The following is a 25,736-nucleotide window of genomic DNA, read 5'->3' on the forward strand; positions in this document are numbered from 1 at the left end:
ATGAAGGCTGTGAGAATTAAATGGGAAAATGCATGTAAGCATATGTCCCAACACACATCATGATCGATAATTATTAGTCCCTTTTATATTTTTTAAGCATAATGCACTGTGTTCTTCCTGAAGGTAGACTTGTGTATTCACAATGGTTTAAAATGCCACGTCCTGTTACTTTCAGGAATACATTACACATTGAAGGGACTGAAGACTCATCTGTGTCCCTGTTACATCTAAGGTGAACATTGCCTTCTGTTTTAAGACACAACCAGGTGATTGAGCCAAAATTTGATACATGCCTGTTTGCCTGGAGAGTAGGTATTTATTATTACTGTTATTACTTTATTTTACTTTTATCAGCAAAAGTTTAGGGAGAAGGAGGAAGTGGAGCAATCTGATAGAAATCTGATAGAATCATTTCTATGGAGCATGGACTTTGATTTTGTTTTTTCATGCTTCACACTTAAGCAATTTTATTTATAACATGCAAACCAAACTGCCAGAGAGAAACTGAAATCAAATATAAAAGGGCCATTAAGAAATATGGAAGATATTGAAAAGTCCCATCAAACATTTATAAGTAACTATAGAAGATGATGGGAAAGTAATATATAAAGAGATAATATTTGAGCATTCTGAAGAATTAAAAACAGTTATGCCTTTTGATTGCAAAGACTCTGAAAACCGAGGAAGTTTTTAAAGAATTAGTAAATCCAAATCCACCTATATTTTAGGAAAACTATAAAATATCAAGAAAGAAAGTCTTACAAACTATCATAAAAGTAAGCAAGTTGATGACAAAGTAATTCTAATTAGCTGACATACTTCTCATAAACAAAAGTAGAAAAAAAATGCAGTTTGTTAATACCTATCAGTCACAGAGGAAAAGTTATTGTAAATTAAAATTGTATACACAGTTACACTATACAGGAGTCATAAACCATAAAAATTGTGAGTTATTTGAAGAGTGGTGAATACAGGAATTTTAAATCATGTGAGCAATTTTTATTTTGTGTTGACAGTGAAAAATAAATTATTTTGCACAATGAAAGTAAACCTAGAAAATAAACAAATAGTAATAAGATGGAGAAATGCTCAATGCTCACTTAAAATATCTTATGTCTTCTTGATATATTCCAGGAGGATATAATTTGAAATAGTTTGACTTTGTAAAAAAATTTCCAAGTCTATATTTTGTATTTAAAAATTAAAAACAAACACACACATAAATAGAAATAGCTTTCTACAAGTATGAAATACAGAAAAAAAGAAAGTGAATAAAACAATGGAAATAAGAAAATAGGAAATAGAGTGAAAAAAAAAAGGACTAAGTCAGTAACCAGAATAAGTGTTAAGCATTTATTCCTTTTTTTTGCCTTTTTCTTTTTTCTTTTTAACATCTTTATTGGTGTATAATTGATTTACAATGGTGTGTTACTTTCTGCTTTATAACAAAGTGAATCAGCTATACATATACATATATCCCCATATCTCCCTCTTGCGTCTCGCTCCCACGCTCCTTATCCCACCACTCTAGGTGAACACAAAGCACCGAGCTGATCTCCCTGTGCTATGCGTCTGCTGCTTCCCACTAGCTATCTGTTTTACGTTTGGTAGTGTATATATGTCCATGCCACTCTCTCACTTTGTTCCAGCTTACCCTTCCCTCTCCCTGTGTCCTCAAGTCCATGCTCTACGTCTACATCTTTATGCCTGTCCTGCCTCTAGGTTCTTCAGAACCTTTTTTTTTTTTAATTCCATATATATGTGTTAGCATATGGTATTTGTGTTTCTCTTTCTGACTTACATCACTCTGTATGACAGTCTCTAGGTCCATCGACCTCACTACAAATAACTCAGTTTCGTTTCTTTTTACAGCTGAGTAGTATTCCACTGTATATATGTGCCACATCTTCTTTATCCTTTCATCTGTCAGTGGACACTTAGGTTGCTTCCATGTCCTGGCTATTGTAAATAGAGCTGCAGTGAACATTGTGCTACATGACTCTTTTTGAATTATGGTTTTCTCAGGGTATATGCCCAGTAGTGGGATTGCTGGGTCGTATGGTAGTTCTATTTTTAGTTTTTTAAGGAACCTCCATACTGTTCTCCATAGTGGCTGTATCAATGTACATTCCCACCAACAGTGCAAGAGGGTTCCCTTTTCTCCACACCTTCTCTAACATTTATTGTTTGTAGATTTTTTGATGATGGCCATTCTGATCAGTGTGAGGTGATACCTAATTGTAGTTTTGATTTGCATTTCTCTGATGATTAATGATGTTGAGCATTGTTTCATGAGTTTGTTGGCAACCTGTATATCTTCATTGGAGAAATGTCTATTTAGGTCTTCTACCCATTTTTGGATTGGGTTGTTTGTTTTTTGGGTATTGAGCTGAATGAGCTGCTTATAAATTTTGGAGATTAATCCTTTGTCAGTTGCTTCATTTGCAAATATTTTCTCCCATTCTGAGGGTTATCTTTTTGTCTTGTTTATGGTTTCCTTTGTTGTGCAAAAGCTTTTAAGTTTCATTAGGTCCCATTTGTTTATTTTTGTTTTTATTTCCATTTCTCTAGGAGGTGGGTCAAAAAGGATCTTGCTGTGAAATAAGTAATAGTGTGTTCTGCCTATGTTTTCCTCTGAGAGTTGTATAGTGTCTGGCCTTACATTCAGGTCTTTAATCCATTTTGAGTTTTATTTTTGTGTATGGTGTTAGGGAGTGTCCTAATTTCATTCTTTTACATGTAGCTGTCCAGTTTTCCCAGCACCACTTATTGAAGAAGCTGTCTTTTCTCCATTGTATATTCTTGCCTCCTTTATCAAAGATAAGGTGCCCATATGTGCATAGGTTTATCTCTGGGCTTTTTATCCTGTTCCATTAATCTATGTTTCTGTTTCTGTGCCAACCATACTGTCTTGATTACTGTAGCTTTGTAGTATAGTCTGAATTCTGGGAACCTGATTCCTCCAGCTCTGTTTTTCTTTCTCAAGATTGCTTTGGCTAGGTTTTCATGTGTTGTTGGATTCTGTTTGCTAGTGTTTGGTTGAGGAGTTTTGCACCTATGTTCATCAGTGATATTGACCTGTAGTTTTCTTTTCTTGTGACATCTTTGTCTGGTTTTGGTATCAGGGTGATTGTGGCCGCATAGAATGAGTTTGGGAGTGTTCCTCCCTCTGCTGTATTTTGGAAGAGTTTGGGAAGGATAGGTGTTAGCTCTTCTCTAAATGTTTGATAGAATTCTCCTGTGAAGGCATCTGGTCCTGGGCTTTTGTTTGTTGGAAGATTTTAAATCACAGTTTCAATTTCAGTGCTTGTGATTGGTCTGTTTATATTTTCTATTTCTTCCTGGTTCAGTCTCAGAAGGTTGTGCTTTTCTAAGAATTTGTCCATTTCTTCAAGGTTGTCCATTTTATTGACATATAGTTGTTTGTAGTAATCTCTCGTGATCCTTTTTACTGGCATATAGTTGCTTGTAGTAATCTCTCATGATCCTTTGTATTTCTGCAGTGTCAGTTGTTACTTCTCCTTTTTCATTTCTAATTCTCTTGATTTGAGTCTTCTCCCTTTTTTTCTTGATGAGTCTGGCTAATGGTTTATCAATTTTGTTTATCTTCTCAAATTACCAGCTTTAGTTTTATTGATCTTTGCTCTCATTTCCTTCATTTCTTTTTCATTTATTTCTGATCTAATCTTTATGATTTCTTTCCTTCTGCTAACTTTGGGGGTTTTTTTGTTCTTCTTTCTCTAATTGCTTTAGGTGTAACCTTAGGTTGTTTATGTAAGATGTTTCTTGTTCCTAGAGGTAGGATTGTATTGCTATAAACTTCCCTCTTAGAACTGCTTTTGCTGCATCCCATAGGTTTGGGGTTGTCGTGTTTTCATTGTTGTGTGTCTCTAGGTATTTTTTGATTTCCTCTTTGATTTCCTCAGTGATCTCTTGGTTATTTAGTAGTATATTGTTCAGCCTCCATGTGTTTGTATTTTTTACAGTTTTTTTCCTGTAATTGATATCTAGTCTCATGCGTTGTGGTCAGAAAAGATACTTGATACGATTTCAATTTTCTTAAATTTACCAAGGCTTGATTTGTGACCCAAGATATGATCTATCCTGGAGATTGTTCCATGAGCACTTAAGAAGAAAGTGTATTCTGTTGTTTTGGGATGGAATGTTCTATTAATATCAGTTAAATCCATCTTGTTTAATGTATCATTTAAAGCTTGTGTTTCCTTATTTATTTTCATTTTGGATGATCAGTCCATTGGTGAAAGTGTGGTGTTAAAGTCCCCTACTATGATTGTGTTACTGTTGATTTCCCCTTTTATGGCTGTTAGCATTTGCCTTATGTATTGAGGTGCTCCTATGTTGGGTTCCTAAATGTTTACAATTGTTATATGTTCTTCTTGGATTAATCCCTTGATCATTATGTAGTGTCCTTCTTTGTCTCTTGTAATAGTCTGTTTTAAAGTGTATGTTGTCTGATATGAGAATTGCTACTCCAGGTTTCTTTTGATTTCCATTTGCATGGAATATCTTTTTCCATCCCCTCACTTTCAGTCTGTATGTGTCCCTAGGTCTGAAGTGTGTCTCTTGAAGACAGCATATATACGGGTCTTATTTTTGTATCCATTTAGCCAGTCTGTGTCTTTTGGTTGGAGCATTTAATCCATTTACAGTTAAGGTAATTATCGATATGTATGTTCCTATTACCATCTTCTTAACTGTTTTGGGTTTGTTATTGTAGGTGTTTTCCTTCTCTTGTGTTTCCTGCCTAGAGAAGTTCCTTTAGTATTTGTTGTAAAGCGGGTTTGGTGGTGCTGAATTCTCTTAGCTTTTGCTTGTCTGTAAAGGTTTTATTTTCTCTCTCGAATCTGAATGAGATCCTTGTTGGGTAGAGAAATCTTGGTTGTAGGTTTTTCCCTTGTATCACTTTAAAGATGTCCTGCTGCTCCCTTCTGGCTTGCAGAGTTTCTGCTGAAAGATTAGCTGTTAACCTTATGGGGATTCCCTTGTATGTTATTTGTTGCTTTTCCCTTGCTCCTTTTAATATTGTTTCTTTGTATTTAATTTTTGATAGTTTGATTTATGTGTTTTGGCATGTTTCTCTTCGGATTTTCCTGTATGGGACCCTCTGTGGTTCCTGGGCTTGACTGACTATTTCTTTTCCCATATTAGAGAAGTTTTCAACTATAATCTCTTCACGTATTTTCTCAGTTCCTTTTTTTTTCCTCTTCTTCTACTGGGACCCCTATAAATCAAACGTTGGTGTGTTTACTGTTGTCCCAGATGTCTCTGAGCCTGTCCTGAATTCTTTTCATTCTTTTTTCTTTATTCTGCTCTGCAGTAGTTATTTCCACTACTTTATCTTCCAGGTCACTTACCCGTTCTTCTGCCTCCGTGATTCTGCCTCTGATTCCTTCTAGAGAATTTTTAATTTCCTTTATTGTGTTGTTCATGATTGTTTGTTTGCTCTTTAGTTCTTCTAGGTCCTTGTTAAGTGTTTCTTTTATTTTCTTCATACTATTTCCAAGATTTTTGATCATCTTTACTATCACTATTCTGAATTCTTTTTCAGGTAGACTGCCTATTTCCTCTTCATTTGTTTGGTCTGGTCAGTTTTTACCTTTCTCCTTCATCTGCTGCGTATTTCTCTGTCTTCTCATTTAGCTTAACTTACTGTGTTTGGGGTCTCCTTTTCACAGGCTGCATGTTCGTAGTTCCCATTGTTTTTGGTGTCTGCCCCCAGTTCGTAAGGTTTTTTCAGCAGGTTGTGTAGGCTTCCTGGTGGAGGGGACTGGTGCCTGTGTTCTGGTGGATGAGGCTGGATCTTGTCTTTCTGGTGGGCAGGACCGTGTCTAGTAGTGTGTTTTGGTGTGTCTGTGACCTTATTATGATTTTAAACAGCCTCTCTGCTAATGGGTGGGGTTGTGTTCCTGTCTTGCTAGTTGTTTGGCATGGGACGTCCAGCACTGAAGTTTGCTGGCCGTTGTGTGGAGTTGGATGTTAGCGTTTAGATGGAGATCTCTAGAGAGCTCCTGCCGATTGATACTACGTGGGGCCGGGAGGTCTCTCGTGGTCCAACCGTCTGAACTTGGCTCTCCCATCTCAGAGGCTCAGGCCTGACACCAGGCTGGAGCATCAAGGCTCTGTCAGCCACATGGCTCAGAAGAAAAGGGAGAAAAAAAAAAAAAGAAAATAAGAAAGAAAAAGTAAATAAATAAAATAAAATAAAGTTATTAAAATAAAAAAATATTATTAAAAGTAAAAAATGATTTTTGAGTAATTAAGAAAAAAGAAAGAAGAGAGCAACCAAACCAAAAAACAAATCCACCAATGATAACAAGTGCTAAAAAACTATACTAGAAAGAAAAATAAATAAACCAAAAAATAAACCAAGACAGACAGAATCCTAGGACAAATGGTAAAAGCAAAGCTATACAGACACAATCACACAAAAATGCATACATATACACACTCACAAAAAGAGAAAAAATATATATATGTATATATATATTATACATATATATATTTTAAAAAAAAGGAAGAGAGCAACCAAATCAATAAACAAATCTGCCAGTGATAGTAAGCTCTAAATACTAAATTAAGATAAACGTAAAACCAGAAACAAATTAGATGCAGAAAGCAAACCCCAAGTCTTAAGTTGCTCTCCAAGTCCACCGCCTCAATTTTGGGATGATTCGTTGTCTATTCAGGTATTCCACAGATGCAGGGTACATAAAGTTGATTGTGGAGATTTAATCCTCTGTTCCTGAGGCTGCTGGGAGACATTTCCCTGCCTCTTCTTTGTTCACACAGCTCCTGGGGTTTAGCTTTGGATTTGGCCCTGCCTCTGCCAGTAGGTCACCTGAGGGCATCTGTTCCCTGCCCAGACAGGACGGGGTTAAAGTAGCAGCTGATTAGGTGGCTCTGGCTCACTTAGGCTGGGGGGAGGGAGGGGTATGGAATGCGTGGCAAGCGTGTGGTGGCAGAGGCCGGAATGATGTTGCAACAGCCTGAGGTGTGCCTGTGTTCTCCCAGGGAAGTTGTCCCTGGGTCACGGGACCCTGGCAGTAGCGGGCTGCACAGGCTCCCAGGAGGGGAGGTGTGGCTAGTGACCTGTGCTTGCACACAGGCTTCTTGGTGGCTGCAGCAGCAGCCTTAGCGTTTCATGCCCATCTCTGGGGTCCGTGCTGATAGCCGCAGCTCACTCCTGTGTCTGGAGCTCACTTCGGTGGTGCTCTGAATCCTCTCTCCTCACGCACCCCGAAACAATGGTCTCTTGCCTCTTTGGCAGGTCCGGACTTTTTCCCGGACTCCTTCCCAGATAGCTGTGGTGCACTAGCCCCCTTCAGGCTGTGTAATCGCAGCCAACCCTAGTCCTCTCCCTGGGGTCTGACCTCCGAAGCTGGAGCCTCAGTTCCCATCCCCTTCTTGGCTGGTGAGTGCTGGTCAGCACCGATCCTCTGTGCGGGAATCTGTCGGCTTTGCCCTCTGCACCCCTATTGCGGTACTCTCCTCCGTGGTTCCGAAGCTTTCCCCTGACGACCCCCTGTCTCCACCAGTGAAGGGGCTTCTTTGTGTTTGGAAACCTTTCCTCCTTCACAGCTCCCTCCCAAAGGTGCAGATCCCATCCCTATTCTTTTGTCTCTGTTTTTTCTTTTTTCTTTTGCCCTACCCAGGTACATGGGGTGTTTCTTGCCTTTTGGGAAGTCTGAGGTCTTCTGCCAGCATTCAGTAGGTGTTCCGTAGGAGTTGTTCCACATGTAGATGTATTTCTGATGTATTTGTGGGGAGGAAGGTGATCTCCACGTGCTATTCCTCCGCCATCTTGAAGGTCCCTAGGCTGATCAAGCATTTATTCTTTTTTTTTTTTAGGCTGATCAAGCATTTATTCTTTTTTTTTTTAACATCTTTATTGGAGTATAATTGCTTTACAATGGTGTGTTAGTTTCTGCTTTGTAACAAAGTGAATCAGCTATACATATACATATAACCGCATATCTCCTCCATCTTGCATCTCACTCCCACCCTCCTTATCCCACCCCTCTAGGTGGACACAAAGCACCAAGCTGATCTCCCTGTGCTATGCGGCTTCTTCCCACTAGCTATCTATTTTACATTTGGTAGTGTATATATGTCCACATGCATTTATTCTTAAATGGGGGGGCAAAATGAAAAGAATATCATAGTAGTGTGGGAAGAAACAAAGCCAGCTAGCCACTTGGTGCTCGTGGGTAATATATCTATGACAAAACCTCACAGAAAGGTCTGAAATATACAAAAAGAAGACAAATGCCGGGCAAATACTAAACAAAATATAATAAAGTGGTGCGTAGGTACATTAACGTTAGACAAAAAAGAATTTAAGGCAAAAACAGTTTAAAAAGGACACTACAAAATAATGGAGTTTATAAATCAAAATTAAAAAGTCACATATGTAGCTAATAATATTAGACAGCAGTGTGATATACAAAGCAAATTTTCAGTATTGCTGTCAGTTGTAAGAAGCCTTCAATCACAGAGTTTGAACTAGCTATAATATCTTACAAACATAGAGCATCTAGACAAAACTTAGTACAATTAAGGATGATTTAAAAAATAGTGAGCGATTATGTTTTCAACCAAGCTTGATTATATATGTGTATGTATATTCATATGTATATGTGTATATTTATATATGAATGTATGTATACACATGCAATGTGTCTATGTATGTGTGCAGTACAAATCCAAAACAGATAATTAACATTCTTTTCATTCATTGCATGATCAAATGTAAATTTAAAAAGTAAAATTGTCAAGCCAACATATTACAATGTAATGAATTTCCAAGAATTGATATCATAAAGGTATGTGCTCCTGTTGATTGTAATTGTACATAATTCATCCAGTAATATGATACATTTTATATGTACAATAAAAATATCTATACATAACAAAAGGCATGCAAAAACATATTAATATTTTATTAATTTATAATTAATTCATTTATCTATTTGTTTTTGGCTGCGTTGGATCTTCATTGTGGTGCGCAGACTTTCTGTAGTTGTGGCGAGCGGGGGCTACTCTTCTTTGCCGTGTGCAGACTTCTCATTGCGGTGGCTTTTCATTGTGGAGCATGGGCTCTAGGTGTGGGGGCTTTAGTAGTTGTGGCTCGTGGGCTCTAGAGCGCAGCCTCAGTAGTTGTGGCGCCCAGGCTTAGTTGATCCGCGGCATGTGGTATCTTCTCAGACCAGGGCTCGAACCCGTGTCCCCGGCATTGGCAGGCAGATTCTTTACCACTGCACCACCAGGGAAGTCCTTAATTTATAATAGTATAAATTTAAAAGTATTGCACAAACCAGTTTACAATTATATATATACACTTAAGTGATAGCAAATTATTACACATGAAAACTTAAGGGCTTCAGCAAAGTAGTATTTAAAATGAAGTTATTATTTGAAAATACATGTGTTAATAAAACAGTTATTTAAAAGGAATACTATAACAAACCTAAGAAAGATAGAATGGAGAATATAAAAGTATGTGCAAAATTAATAAAATAGAAAAAAAAATAGGAAGGGTAAACAAAACTGAAAGAGCTTATTTTTTGAGACTAGTCTCTTCTTCCCCCACCTCACCCCAACAAATCAACATCCTACAAAACTGTTAAAAAATAAGAGAAAGATCCCAGATAGTTTGAACTAATTCAATGGACATAGCTATGGCAAAAGTAAGGCTTTTTAAAATAATAAGAGAATAATACAAATAAAAGAATGTCAATAAATTTTGAAGAGATATATTATTAAAATGAGCTAAAGAAGAGATAGAAATTCTGAATGAATAAAAAATGACATTAACATTGTAATCAGAATTATTCCTTCCAAAAGGCCACTAGATGGCTTTATATACAAGTTTGAGCAAACCTTCAAAGAATAAATAAACCCCGTGTTATGCAAACTCAGAGAATAATGAAACAAGATTCTAATTAAAACTTTATGAGGTTAATATAAACTGGGTATTTTATTTGGAAAAGTACACTTCATAAAATATGAATTCATGTCACCTATAAAATATTTGCAATAGTAAGTCAAATTCAGCAATGTAAAAAATGTATATACAGGAAAAGACGAAACTTCGACATCAGAAAATCTTAGTACCAAACATTACACTGAGCCATAAAAGGGTGATAATCTTATGATAGCTTCAACATCTATATATTATCCATCTGTCTATCTATTTATCTATCAACCTACCTACCTAAGAGTTGAATAGTGGTTAATATCTAATATATGCTATATTATCTGGTAAATATGTGTAACTATATGATAATTTTTGTAAAACATTCAGCCCTCTATGATAAATATTTTTTCTGGGAAATTGCTAACATGTCTCATGGATAACAGCAAGCGGCAACAGAAACATTTTTGCATATCTAGAGCAAGATAAGGCTGTTTCATATCATTGCCCCTGTAGTAAGCTAGAAAATACAATGGGAGGCTTACAGTGTTGAAATATAAAACAAAAAAGTCATAATTTACAAAATATTACCCATGTATGAAAAACCCAAAAGTTATTGCAAACTATTAAAACAGAGTCCAACATGGAGGTATTAACAGGTAACAATATTAACAGGTAAAATATATTTCCTCCTTTTCTATTAATATTTTATAAAATAGCTCAGAATATCAAGTAGAAAAAAATAATATGAGTATATTTTACCCATCCTGTGTCATAAAACTTTGATAAAATATTTGTATCTGCTTACCCCTTCCTGATCACACCAACATTCTTTCCTAAAGAGTCAAACACTCATTTTGAAAGATGACTGCCATAGTCACACATTTTTACGATTTTAATATGTATGTATTTCATTTAACTAATATATGTTATTACTTTGAATGTGTTAAATGCTAATAAACAGAATATTGTTGCCATCAACATGCTTTTTATTTTCTTAGTCTTCTGTTTAGATACCTATCCATGTTGTCATACTCTAGTATATTTGCACTGCTTTATGGTATTTCATTGTAAGGGCATACTGCAATATGTTTTTACATTTTCATTTTGGACATTTTGTTTGATTTAAATGGTTTTGTGATTAAAAACACTGCCTCTATGTATATTCATATACAAGTCCAATTCTACACTTGTGAAATACTTACTATAGAGTTTAAATATAAATAATTGGTGAATCATAGGCTATATGCATCTTCATCTTTAGATACATTGCTAAATTCTGCCCCCAAATATGGATAAAAATTCACACTCCCAATGGCACAGTAAAATGATAATCATTATCATTGTATTGACAGATTTTAAAAGAACTTTCTGAATCTGAAGACTCTTGTGGTATTAATTTTGCTTCTTTGATGATTAAGAAGAGTGCATATCTTCTCACATGCTTATTGGTCACTTGGGTTTTTTCTCCTAAGATTTACTTAATTGTGTGTGTCTGTGTGCGTGTGTGTGTGTGTGTGTGTATACTGAGGATTATCTTGCTCACCATGCATTTCAGATCCCTTCTAGTAGGCAAAGGCTGGGAAGTCAAATCAACAATTTCAAGATTCCCTTGGCTTGCTGGTTTCCCCGTCTTGCAGAATCTGACAGTTAGATGTATTCATACCACATTTTGATGTGGAAGTAAGTCATCTGGGGCAAGAGACAGTATGGGTTACATCATTTTGCTTATGTTGATTTTGACAAGGTCCTGATGTTTTGAGGTCAGCTTTTAAATTTTCTCCATAAACTGCTTGTGTACTTTTAAAATGCATGCCCTAGAGTGTTATCTAGTTTTTTTTCTATTGATTTATCAACCTCTCCAACTACTTACCCATCAATATGTACTTCCATGTAACTTCTCAGATGACAGAGTTTATCTGAGCTCCACAATATATAGATATCTATTTGTATACAGCTATTTAAGCTATTTTAAGTGTTACATATATGATACATTTTCTAATATTTGTTGCTCAATTTCACTGTAAAATAAACCAGCACAAAACACAGTCACTTATAAAACTAGGTATTTATTATCATGTTCACAAATCTGCAGTTCAGCTGAGGTGACTTCACTTCAGGTTGTATATCTGTGGGTCAGCCAGGGCAGCTCTGCTTTCTGTGTGTTCATTCTGGAGACCAGACAAAAGCATCAGCAACAACCCAATATGCCTATTTTGGTTACTGTACCATATCTTTGTTCAACTTTGCAGCAAAGTTCTTTGAAAGAACAGTTGATGACAGGAATTGGCAAATCATGAAAATACAGAGAGCACTGTTAAAGTAATTATGCAATAATAAAGAACAGTATACGTGTATATTTTTCTTCTTTCCTCCCTTTAATGATGTTAAAAGCAATTGTATAAAACAAAATGTATGTAATTATATTATCAGGGACCTAACATATAAAAATATAATATATTTGCTAATAAAACAAAGGAGTGGGTAGGAGCAAAGCTGTATTGGACTGAGGAAATTAAGTCAGATGATAACTGAAACCCACAGGGACAAATGAAAAGAACCATAAATGGTAAACAAGAAGATAAATATAACAAGCCCCATAAATATATACTTGCTCTCTTTTAATCTAAGCTTCTTTAATTAACATAAATAATATAATGTAATAATTGTAAAAATTATTACAATGTATTATTGGATTTGTAGCATATATAAATATAATGTGCATAACAATAATAGTACAAAAAAGAGGAAAGGGAATTAATTGATCTATATAGTAGTAACATTTTTTATCTCAGTGGATTGTTAACATACATCTGAAGCTGATTCTGATAAGTTTAAATGTATACGGTAAGCCCTAAAGCAAATAACTCAAAAATATAGTGAAAAATGTCATTCAAGGAATTAAAATGTTACAGTAAAAGTATTTAATGCAAAAGCAAGTAGTAAAGGAGTAATAAAGGGTCAAAAAAGTCATGGTATATAGAAAACAAAAAGTAAAAAGGCAGAAGGAAATCCAGCTTTATGAATAATAACATTAAATGTGAGTTGGTTAAATAATCCAGCCAAAAGCAGAAGGAAGAAAACCATGAAAACTCCATACTGTCAAAAAGAAAATTTTACAGTCAAAGACACAAATAGATTAAAAGTGAAATGATGGAGATAGGTAGATAGTAGTTACCAAAAGAGAGCTGGAGTGGCTATATAAATAAAAGCAGACAAAATAGACTTTGAAACAATGTTCAAAGCAGCATTATCCATAATAGCCAAGAAATGGAAACAACTCAAATATCTATGAACTGATGAATGGATAAACAATGTGGTATGAAAATGTATTATTTGGTCATGAAAGGAATGAAGAATTGATACATCGCCAACATACAAAAACCTTGAAAACATTATGCTAAATAAAAGAAGGCAGAACAAAAAGCAACATATTGTGTAATTCCATTTACATGAAAAAACCCAGAATGGGTAAATCTGTAGAGACATAAAATTGATTAGCTGTTATCAGGGTCTTGGGTGGGGGGGTTGGTGAGGTAAATGGAGAATGATTAGTAATGGGTATAAAATTTCTTTTTGAGGTTATGAAAATATTCTGGAATTAGACAGTGGTAATGGATTATGCAGTGTTGTGTATACTAAAAGCCACTAACTCATACACTATAAAATAATAAGATAAATTTTTTAAAATGAGCATTTTATTAAAAAGAATTGTAAAATAGAGCCATGGGGCAAATATAAAAGTAGAAAGGAAACAATAAATATAAAGTTATAATTCAATGAAACAGAGACAGAAAAAGAAAGATAAAATTGAAGGTGATTAACAAACCATTGCAAGACCAGTCAAGAAAAAAGAGAGGTGATGAAAAATAGAAATAAGTACAGACATGGAAGAGAACTAAAATAATAAAAGTGTCTTAATAATCTTCATCAATTGTGAATACTCCAAAAGACCACCAAAAATACCTGTTGATCAAGCAAAGCTAAATTTAATAGACTTACTATAGTAAGGGAGAACAAAATCTGGATAGAGTCTTAGTAATGTCTGACTTAGAAAAGAGAGGAGGGCATTTATAGGGTTTAGATCCTGGACTGAGTGATGTTTAAAGTGAGCCTTACAGGATGGGAGTGACTTGATATTGGGAAGTAATATTGGCATAATGACTTTGCATTAGTGTGCACAGTGAGGCGAGGGTCTTGAAGCAAGTCTTGATGGGAGAGCTGTTACTCTTGGTAAGTCAAATAGTTCATTTGTTCACACCTTAACTTCCAGGAACAGATATTTCCCAGAGCAAGCAGCTTAACTTTTTACTGACCTCAGTGCTGTTTATTAAAGAAACAAAAAAGTATAATTCATTCTAAATTTTTTGAGGACAGAATAGGAAATGATCTATGTCTCTAGTATTGTGCAACACAGGGACAGAAGATTATTTGGTTTAAATCCTCAGACATTAGCCAAGGTAGTTAAAGGCCTAAATGAAATGTACACAGTTCTAGAAAATGTAAGGAGTCATAGAGAGTGAATAAAAATTAAAATTTAATAGGTCAAGGGCTTCCCTGGTGGTGCAGTGGTTGAGAGTCCGCCTGCCGGTGCAGGGGACACGGGTTGGAGCCCTGGTCTGGGAGGATCCCACATGCCGCGGAGCAACTGGGCCCGTGGGCCACAACTGCTGAGCCTGCGCGTCTGGAGCCTGTGCTCCGCAGCAAGAGAGACCACAGCAGTGGGAGGTCCGCACACCGCGATGAAGAGTGGCCCCCGCTTGCCACAACTAGAGAAAGCCCTCTCACAGAAATGAAGACCCAACACAGCCAAAAGTAAATAAATAAATAAATAAATAAATAATTAAAAAAAAAAAAGACCCAACACAGCCAAAAATAAATAAATAATTAATTATTTTAAAAAAAATTTAATAGGTCAAAAAAATATTAAGTTTATAGTAGTCCCCTCGTATCTGCAGTTTCACTTTCCAAGGTTTCAGTGACCTTTGGTCAAACAGTCCAAAATATTAAATAGAAAATTCTATAAATGAACAATTCAGAAGTTTTAAAATTTCACCCTGTTCTGAATAGAGAGATGAAATCTCACACATCATCCCGCTCCAAACTGGGACGTGAATTATACCTTTGTCAAAGTATATCCCACTCATTAGCCCCTTAATAGTTCTCTCTTATCATATTGACTGTCAGTGCTTGTGTTCAAGTAACTCTTACTTTACTTAATAATAGCCCCAAATCACAGGAGTAGTGATGCTGGCAATTCGGATATGCCAAAGAGAAGTCAGAGGTAAAAAAGTGAAAGTTCTCAACTTAATAAGGAAATTTTAAAAATGTGCACACTGGGTTTGCTAATATCTACTGTAAGAATGAATCTTCTGAGAAGCAAGAAGAGCTACAGTCCTGCAGCCTGTGGAACAAAAACCACATTCACAGAAAGATAGACAAGATGAAAAGGCAGAGGACTATGTACCAGATGAAGGAACAGGATAAAACCTGAAAAAAACAACTAAATGAAGCGGAGATAGGCAACCTTCCAGAAAAAGAATTCAGAATAATCATAGTGAAGATGATCCAGGACCTCGGAAAAAGAATGGAGGCAAAGATTGAGAAGACGCAAGAAATGTTTAACAAAGACTTAGAAGAATTAAAGAACAAACAAACAGAGATGAACAATACAATAACTGAATGAAAACTACACTAGAAGGAACCAATAGCAGAATAACTGAGACAGAAGAACGGATAAGTGACCTGGAAGACAGAATGGTGAAATTCACTGCTGCGGAACAGAATAAAGAAAAAAGAATGAAAAGAAATGAAGACAGCCTAAGAGACCTCTGGGACAACATTAAACACAACAACATTCGCATTATAGGGGTCCCAGAAGGAGAAGAGAGAGAGAAAGGACCAGAGAAAATGTTTGAAGAGATTATAGTCGAAAACTTCCCTAATATGGGAAAGGAAATAGCCACCCAAGTCCAGGAAGCACAGAGAGTCCCATACAGGATAAACCCAAGGAGAAACACACTGAGACACATAGTAATCAAATTGGAAAAAATCAAAGACAAAGAAAAATTATTGAAAGCAGCAAGGGAAAAACGACAAATAACATACAAGGGAACTCCCATAAGGTTAACAGCTGATTTCTCAGCAGAAACTCTACAAGCCAGAAGGGATTGGCATGCTATACTTAAAGTGATGAAAGAGAAGAACCCACAACCAAGATTACTCTACCCGGCAAGGATCTTATTGAGATTCGATGGAGAAATCAAAAGCTTTACAGACAAGCAAAAGCTAAGAGAATTCAGCACCACCAAACCAGCTCTACAACAAATGCTAAAGGAACTTCTCTAAGTGGGAAACACAAGAGAAGAAAAGGACCTACAAACACAAACACAAAACAATTAAGATAATGGTAATAGGAACATGTATATCAATAATTACCTTAAATGTGAATGGATTAAATGCTCCAACCAAAAGACACAGACTTGCTGAATGGATACAAAAACAAGACTCATCTATATGCTGTCTACAAGAGACCGACTTCAGACCTAGGGACACATACAGACTGAAAGTGAGGGGATGGAAAAAGTTATTCCATGCAAATGGAAATCAAAAGAAAGCTGGAGTAGTAATACTCATATCAGATAAAATAGACTTTAAAATAAAGAATGTTACAAGAGACAAGGAAGGACACTACATAATGATCAAGGGATCAATCCAAGAAGAAGATGTAACAATTATAAATATATATACACCCAACATAGGAGTACCTCAATACATAAGGCAACTGCTAACAGCTATAAAAGAGGAAATTAACAGTAACACAATAATAGTGGGGGACTTTAACACCTCACTTACACCAATGGACAGATCATCCAAAATGAAAATAAATAAGGAAACAGAAGCTTTAGATGACACAATAGACCAGATAGATTTAATTGATATTTATAGGGCATTCCATCCAAAAACAGCAGATGACACTTTCTTCTCAAGTGTGCACGGAACATTCTCCAGGATAGATCACATCTTGGGTCACAAATCAAGCCTCAGTAAATTTAAGAAAATTGAAATCATATCAAGCATCTTTTCTGACCACGGCACTATGTGATTAGGAGTGAATTACAGGAAAAAAATGTAAAAAACACAAACAGATGGAGGCTTAACAATACATTATTAAATAACCAAGAGATCACTGAAGAAATCAAAAAGGAAATCAAAAAATACCTAAGAGACAAATGACAATGAAAACACGACAATCCAAAACCTGTGGGTTGCAGCAAAAGCCATTCTAAGAGGGAAGTTTATAGCTGTACAAGCCTACCTCAAGAAACAAGAAAAATCTCAAATAAAGAATCTAACCTTACACCTAAAGGAACTAGAGAAAGAAGAACAAACAAAACCGAAAGTTAGCAGAAGGAAAGAAATCATAAAGATCAGAGCAGAAATAAATGAAATAGAAACAAAGAAAACAATAGCAAAGATCAATAAAACTAAAAGTTGGTTCTTTGAGAAGATAAACAAAATTGATAAACCATTAGCCGGACTCATCAAGAAAAAGAGGGAGAGGACTCAAATCAATAAAATTAGAAATGAAAAAGGAGAAGTTACAACAGACACCGCAGAAATACAAAGCATCCTAAGAGACTACTACAAGCAACTTTATGCCAATAAAATGGACAACCTGGAAGAAATGGACAAATTCTTAGAAAGGTATAACCTTCCAAGACTGAACCAGGAAGAAACAGAAAATATGAACAGACCAATCACAAGTAATGAAATTGAAACTGTGATTAAAAATCTTCCAACAAACAAAAGTCCAGGACCAGATGGCTTCACAGGTGAATTCTATCAAACATTTAGAGAAGAGCTAACACCCATCCTTCTCAAACTCTTGCAAAAAATTGCGGAGGAAGAAACACTCCCAATCTCACTGTATGAGGCCACCATCACCCTGATACCAAAACCAGACAAAGATACTACAAAAGAAGAAAATTATAGGCCAATATCACTGATGAATATAGATGCAGAAATCCTCAACAAAATACTAGCAAACAGAATCCAACAAATGAAGAGGATCATACACCATGATCAAGTGGGATTTATCCCAGGGATGCAAGTGTTCTTCAATATATGCAAATCAATCAATGATACACCATATTAACAAATTGAAGGATAAAAACCATATGATCATCTCAATAGATGCAGAAAAAGCTTTTGGCAAAATTCAACACCCATTTATGATAAAAACTCTCCAGAAAGTGGGCAGAGAGGGAACCTACCTCAACATAATAAAGGCCATATACGAGAAACCCACAGCCAACATCATTCTCAATGGTGAAAAACTGAAAGCATTTCCTGTAAGATCAGTAACAAGACTAGGATGTCCACTCTCACCACTATTATTCAACATAGTTTTGGAAGTCCTAGCCACGGCAATCAGAGAAGGAAAAGAAATAAAAGGAATACAAATTGGAAAACAATAAGTAAAACTGTCACCTTTTGCAGTTAACATGATACTATACACATAGAGAATCCTAAAGATGCCACCAGAAAACTACTAGAGCTAATCAGTGAATTTGGTAAAGTTGCAGGATACAAGATTAATGCACAGAAATCTCTTGCATTCCTACACACTAATGATGAAAAATCTGAAAGAGAAATTAAGGGAACACTCCCATTTACCATTGCAACAAAAAGAATAAAATACCTAGGAATAAACCTACCTAGGGAGACACAAGACCTGTATGCAGAAAACTAAGACACTGATGAAAGAAATTAGAGATGATACCAACTGATGGAGAGATATACCATGTTCTTGGATTGGAAGAATCAATATTGTGAAAATGACTATACTTACCCAAAGCAATCTACAGATTCAATGCAATCCCTATCAAATTACCAATGGCATTTTTTATGGAACTAGAACAAAAAATCTTAAAATCTGTATGGAGACACAAAAGACCCCGAATAGCCAAAGCAGTCTTTAGGGGAAAAAATGGAGCTGGAGGAATCAGACTCCCTGACTTCAGACTGTACTACAAAGCTACAGTAATCAAGACAATATGGTACTGGCACAAAAACAGAAACATAGATCAGTGGAACAAGATAGAATGCCCAGAGATAAACCCACACTCCTATGGTCAGCTAATCTATGACAAAGGAGGCAAGGATATACAATGGAGAGAAGACAGTCTCTTCAGTAAGTGGTGCTGGGAAAACTGGACAGCTACATGTAAAAGAATGAAATTAGAACACTCCCTAACACCATACACAAAAATAAACTCAAAATGGATTCAAGACCTAAATGTAAGACCGGACACTATAAAACTGTTAGAGGAAAACATAGGAAGAACACTCTTTGACATAAATCACAGCAAGATCTTTTTTGACCCACCTCCTAGAGTAATGGAAATAAAAACAAAAATAAACAAATGGTACCTAATGAAACTTCAAAGCTTTTGCACAGCAAAGGAAACCATAAACAAGATGAAAAGACAACCCTCAGAATGGGAGAAAATATTTGCAAATGAATCAATAGACAAAGGATTAATCTCCAAAATATACAAACAGATCATCCAGGTCAATATTAACAAAAAACACCCTGATCCAAAAATGGGCAGAAGACCTAAATAGACATTTCTCCAAAGAAGACATACAGATGACCAAGAAGCACATGAAAATCTGCTCAACATCACTAATTATTAGAGAAATGCAAATCAAAACTACAATGAGGTATCACCTCACACCAGTTAGAATGGGCATCATCAGAAAATCTACAAACAAAAATGCTGGAGAGGGTGTGGAGAAAAGGGAACCCTCTTACACTGTTGGTGGGAATGTGGATTGATACAGCCACTATGGAGAACAGTATGGAGGTTTCTTAAAAAATTAAGAATAGAATTACCATATGTTCCAGCAATCCCACTACTGGGCATATACCCAGAGAAAACCACAATTCAAAAAGATACATGTACCCCAGTATTCATTGCAGCACTATTTACAATAGCCAGGTTATTCAAGCAACCTATATGCCCATCAACAGCCGAATGGATAAAGAAGTTGTGGTACATATATACAATGGAATATTACTCAGCCATAAAAAGGAACGAAATTGGGTCATTTGTTGAGACGTGGATAGATCTAGAGACTGTCATACAGAGTGAAGTAAGTCAGAAAGAGAAATATCGTATATTAATGCATATATGTGGAACCTAGAAAAATGGTACAGATGAACTGGTTTGCGGGGCAGTAATTGAGACACAGATGTAGGGAACAAACGTATGGACACCAAGGGGGGGAAAGTGGCAGGGGGGTGGTGGGGGTGGTGTGATGAATTGGGAGATTGGGATTGACATGTATACACTGATGTGTATAAAATGGATGACTAATAAGGACCTGCTGTATAATAAAATAAATTAAAAAAAAAAAGAATGAATCTTCTACCTGTGAAATTGTGGAGAAGGAAAAAGAAATTCATGCTAGTTTTGCTGTTGCACCTCAAACTGCCAAAGTTAGAGCCAAGGTGAGTGACAAGTGCCTAGTTAAGATGGAAAGGGCATTAACTTTGTACAGTAAGATATTTTTAGAGAGAAAGAGACTACATTCACATAGCTTTTATTACAGTATATTCTTATAATTTTTCTGTTTTATTATTAATTATAATTGTTAATCTCTTTTTAAAAATTTTATTTTATTTATTTTTGGCTGCATCAGGTCTTAGTTGCGGCCTGCGGGATCTTTGTTGAGCCATGCGGGATCTTTTCCTTGAGGTGCACAGGCTCTTCATTGTGGTGCGCAGGCTTCTCTCTAGTTGTGGCGTGTGGGTTTTCTCTTCTCTAGTCGTGGTGCGCAGGCTCCAGGGCGCGTGGGCTCTGTAGTTTCTGTAGTTTGTGGCCCGCGGGCTCTAGTTGAGGCGTGCGAGCTCAGTAGTTGTGCTGTGCGGGATTAGTTGCCCTGTGGCATGTGGGATCTTAGTTCCCTGACCAGGGATCAAACCCGCGTCCCCTGCATTGTAACGTGGATTCTTTTCCACTGGACCACCAGGGAAGTCCCTATTGTAAATCTCTTACTGTGCGTAATTTATATATGAAACTTTATCACAGGTATGTATGTACAGGAAAAAACATGGTATATACAGGGTTCAGTACTACCCACAGTTTCAGGCATCCACTGGGGGTCTTGGAATATATCCCCCCTGATAAGGGGGGACTGCTGTAAGCTAAATAAAAGGCATACACATTGGGAAAGAGGAAATAAACCTGTCTCTCCTTCCAGACAACATTTTATATAATTCCAGTGATTTAAGAACAATAACAAACACTTGTAAAACTATATGTGAATTCAGTGAAGTCATAGGATACAAGACCAATATACAAACCCAGGTGCACTTCTATATACTCTGTATTTAAAGTTATCTTCTATTGGTTGACCTGGGTATTACATGTAACACCTCTATATATCAATATAACAATCTAGTTCAGATTAATAACAATTGAATTTCAAAAGTGTACAAAAACTTGGCTTCTATGTGATTCCATTTTCTCTTCACTCCTTTGTGCTCCAACATACACAGAATCACTCAGCACAAAATGGGAGATTTATTGGTACCAGTCACTTAAAAAATCTCCATCAAATAATTAGCTGATTACTAAGCTAACTGAACAGAGACTTCAATAGCCACAAATGGCAAAGAACACAGATTTTACAGAATTAGTTTATGTCAATCACTAAAGGAACAAACATCAACAACAGCAAAAGACAGCAACACCAAACTCTGTGGAGAGAGAATCTGATTTCCAGAGTTTCCAAATTATATTGTTTAAAATATCTAGTTTCTGTTTCTTTTTATAATTTTTATCTCTTTGATGTTCTATATTTGGTGAGACATTATTGCACTTTTTTTGGCTCTTTAGGCATGGTTTCTCTTAGTTCCTTTAGCATATTTAAAATAGCTGATTTGAAGTGTCATCTAGTAAAAGTTCAACATCTGGGCTTGCTGAAGGGTAGTTTCTATTGACTGCTTTTTCTTTTTTTTTTTTTTTTTTTTTGAATTTGTATGGGCTGTATTGTCTTCTCTTTTTGCATGTTTTCCTGATAAATAAATTTAGTGCTATAAATTTTCCTCTGAGGTACCTGATTTCTTCAGGTCTTGAATATTTGCAGTTTCCAGAAGCTACATTGAGCTTGATTATTGAAGTCAGCCATGAAACACTTAGCCATTCCTTATACCAGATTTAATGAGTTAGGTACCAATTAATGACCCACTTTCCAAAATTTTCTCTTTGTTGTTGTGGATTTGTCTTTGAAAAGACAATTTTCTGCCATCTAAATGATTTTCTGCAATTTCATTTATAATTGGCCATGAATAACTGAAATTTAATACTTTATTTTTAAAACCATGGATAATAATAATATAAATAATATAAAATAATATGGAAAATAATTAATAACGGTTAAAACTAGGTAGTTAGTATTCAGTTTTCATAATCTTATTCTCTAGATGTTTTGGATTGCTATGTTTAATAATTTAAAAGCAGGTGTGGTGGTGATTGGAACTGAAGTTCTTTGACTAGTTTATTGATCAAGTTACACCTTTCTTTAGATATTCAGTGATTTTTTTTCCCATTGAATTGACATATGAATTCATTTATTCTACTTAAATGTCATTTCATAATCTAGGTCAAACCCTTTGTCATCTTACTCTGGGATCCTTGTTCTATGTCTGTCTTTTAATCCACTTGTTTCTTTTATTTTTTCCTAGTAATTATTATTTGTTCTGCACCAGTTTTCTTCTAACCTTCTCATGCCCAAATCACAAAACTTAGATTTATTTTTAATGTTAATAATACATTTATTTTCTTATATTTCAGTAACTCTATAATCTGTTCACAACCTGCATGTAGGTATGCACAAGTGTAAGAGATTTCGTATTCTCTCTGGCATCACAAACATTTGAACAGTTCTCTGAATATTCTTTTTGTTTCTGTGCTTTTCATCTGCTCTATACCTGGCATGCTTCCCCACCATCTCGGAAAACTTCAGAATTTCTTCAAATTCAGCTGTTAAGCCACCACCCACCTCAAAAATTTACCTTGATAGCTCCCATCTCTGCAGTTTACTATTCATGTTTATTTCATAAATTTTACTGTAAAAGTTTACACTGTACTAGTCACTGACCTCTTTAATCTTAATGACCCATTATATTCATCTTTTAGCCTGAAACTTCAAAATAACATAACATATAAGTATTTTGTAGTCTTTCATGGTACCCAGCATAGTGCTGAGCTCTGGAATTAAATACTACTGATTCTTCCATTTTTTGGATAGATGAATCACACCATCATCAATTGATGAAATTAAATATTACTTGATAGATTATCTCACTCTTTATGTAGACTGATTGTACAAGTATTCAGTATGATGGTAATAGATGAATGAAGCAAGTCACCACGTGACTTAACTGCCAAATAGCAATATTGACACTCAATGGAATAGGAGGACATATCATTGAATAATATTCCAAGTTATACATTCTTCAGGAAAAGTATAAAATAACGTATGAAGATCTATGATTTTAAGAATGTAGAGTATGGATAATTACAGGTGCACGGATAACAAGGTATGGTTCCATGGCTTTCCAAAAGATTAGTCTTTGATAATCAATACAGCAGATGAGTTACGTGAGTCTGGGTTGCCAGGTGCACTAAGACAGTTCCAAAAATAGCTATTATTGTCATGTGAAGTAAAGAATTAGCCTTTGTGCATTAGGAATAACAGCTGTGTGCTATCAGATCTGGTTGGAGATTGTTTTATTTCATTGGAAACAGTTTTAAGAATTCATTGTATCATCTGTGACATCTGTTGTTATAAGAAGTGGCATCTGGTTGCAAGATCACTGGTCTGGTATAATCACAAAAATTTTCTTTCATGTATTTAATATTGGTGAGTTGTGTTGGAGATCTGACATATTTTAAACTATGTGTTTTTAAAAATACGTGAGTACAAAATCATCTATGCTCTTTAACTTTCTGTTTAGCCTTGCTTTCTACTAGGACCTGACTGAATAATGTTTTAAAAGAGAAATTATCTGTTATCTCAGATAGAGCATTTCAGCTATAGGTAGTAGAAAACAATGATCACTTCTCAAGCAATTAGAAAGTTATTTTCTCATAAGATGTCTGGAGGTAGGTCAGCTACAGAGTTGGTTATTTCAACAGGTCTAGGACATTATAGAATACCCCTTCATTTATTAATTCACTCATGTATTCACTCAACGTATATGTTCTAAGCACCTGTTATGTATCAGGCCTTCTAAATACTTGATTTACATCATTGAATAAAACAGTTATAGATCATTGCCTTGTGAAAATTACGTTCCCATTGTGGATAAATGATGAATAATATACACTATACACATTAAAAAGTAATTTAGGATGTTAGAAGATAATAAAAGCTATGGGAAAAAATGAACAGAGGGAAAAAACGATTGAGAGTGCTGAGTGTGCAGCTTTAAGTAGGATGAGCAACCTTTGAGAAGGTGGCATTTGAACAGTCTTGAAGGAGGTGACGTGGTTTTCCAGACACATATCTGGGGGCAAAAATCTAATTAGAGGAAACATCTAGTGCAAAAATCCCAATGTAAGATTATGTCTGACAAGTTAGAAGAACTCAAAAGATGTCAAGAGGCTATAACAAAGTGGGCAAATGATACAGTAGAAGAAATCTAATAGAGAGGGAATCAGGGCTTTGTAGATAATTCTAAGTGCATTGGCTTTTTTATACAGTTTGAAATGCTAAGCAATTGCCAATTTTTAATTAGAGGAATGGAATTAAATAATTCACTATTTTAAAGGATAACTCTGGCTGCTATGTAGACAACAGACTCTAGAGGTAGGTAGAGCAAAGTTAGAAGTAGTGTTGCAATAATTCAGCAAACAAGATGGGGCTCACAGCAGGGGGTTGGTGGTACTATAGAATAGTCAATGGAATCTGGGTCTCTTTGAAGGTAGAGGTGACAAGCTTTTTTTTTTTTTTTTAACATCTTTATTGAAGTATAATTGCCTTACAATGGTGTGTTAGCTTCTGCTTTATAACAAAGTGAATCAGTTATACATATACAATATGTTCCCATTTCTCTTCCCTCTTGCATCTCCCTCCCTCCCACCCTCCCTATCCCACCCCTCTAGGTGGTCACAAAGCACCGAGCTGATCTCCCTGTGCTATGCGGCTGCTTCCCACTAGTTATCTATTTTACATTTGGTAGTGTATATATGTCCATGACACTCTCTTACCCTGTCACATCTCACCCCACCCCCTCCCCATATCCTCAAGTCCATTCTCTAGTAGGTCTGTGTCTTTATTCCCGTCTTGCCACTAGGTTCTTCATGGCCTTTTTTTTTTTTTTTTTTTCCCTTAGATTCCGTATATATGTGTTAGCATACTGTATTTGTTTTTCTCTTTCTGACTTACTTCACTCTGTATGACAGACTCTAACTCCATCCACCTCATTACAAATACCTCCATTTCATTTCTTTTTATGGCTGAGTAATATTCCATTGTATATATGTGCCACATCTTCTTTATCCATTCATCTGTCGATGGACACTTAGGTTGCTTCCATGTCCTGGCTATTGTAAATAGAGCTGCAATGAACATTTTGGTACATGACTCTTTTTGACCTATGGTTTTCTCAGGGTATATGCCCAGTATTGGGATTGCTGGGTCGTATGGTAGTTCTATTTGTAGTTTTTTAAGGAACCTCCATACTGTTCTCCATAGTGGCTGTATCAATTTACATTCCCACCAA

General features: G+C 35.8%; 1 long non-coding RNA gene across 1 annotated transcript; it reads left to right on the top strand.

The window, feature by feature from the left end:
* Positions 1–1,992: 1,992 nt before the first annotated feature.
* On the top strand, positions 1,993–25,349 carry LOC309643232. Its single transcript, XR_014253643.1, has 2 exons — positions 1,993–3,870; positions 24,950–25,349. It is a non-coding gene; the product is annotated as an uncharacterized lncRNA (long non-coding RNA).
* Positions 25,350–25,736: the final 387 nt, after the last annotated feature.

Source organism: Balaenoptera physalus, assembly GCF_965194825.1.
Source record: "Balaenoptera physalus genome assembly, chromosome: 14".
Classification (NCBI taxonomy): Eukaryota; Metazoa; Chordata; class Mammalia; order Artiodactyla; family Balaenopteridae; genus Balaenoptera; species Balaenoptera physalus.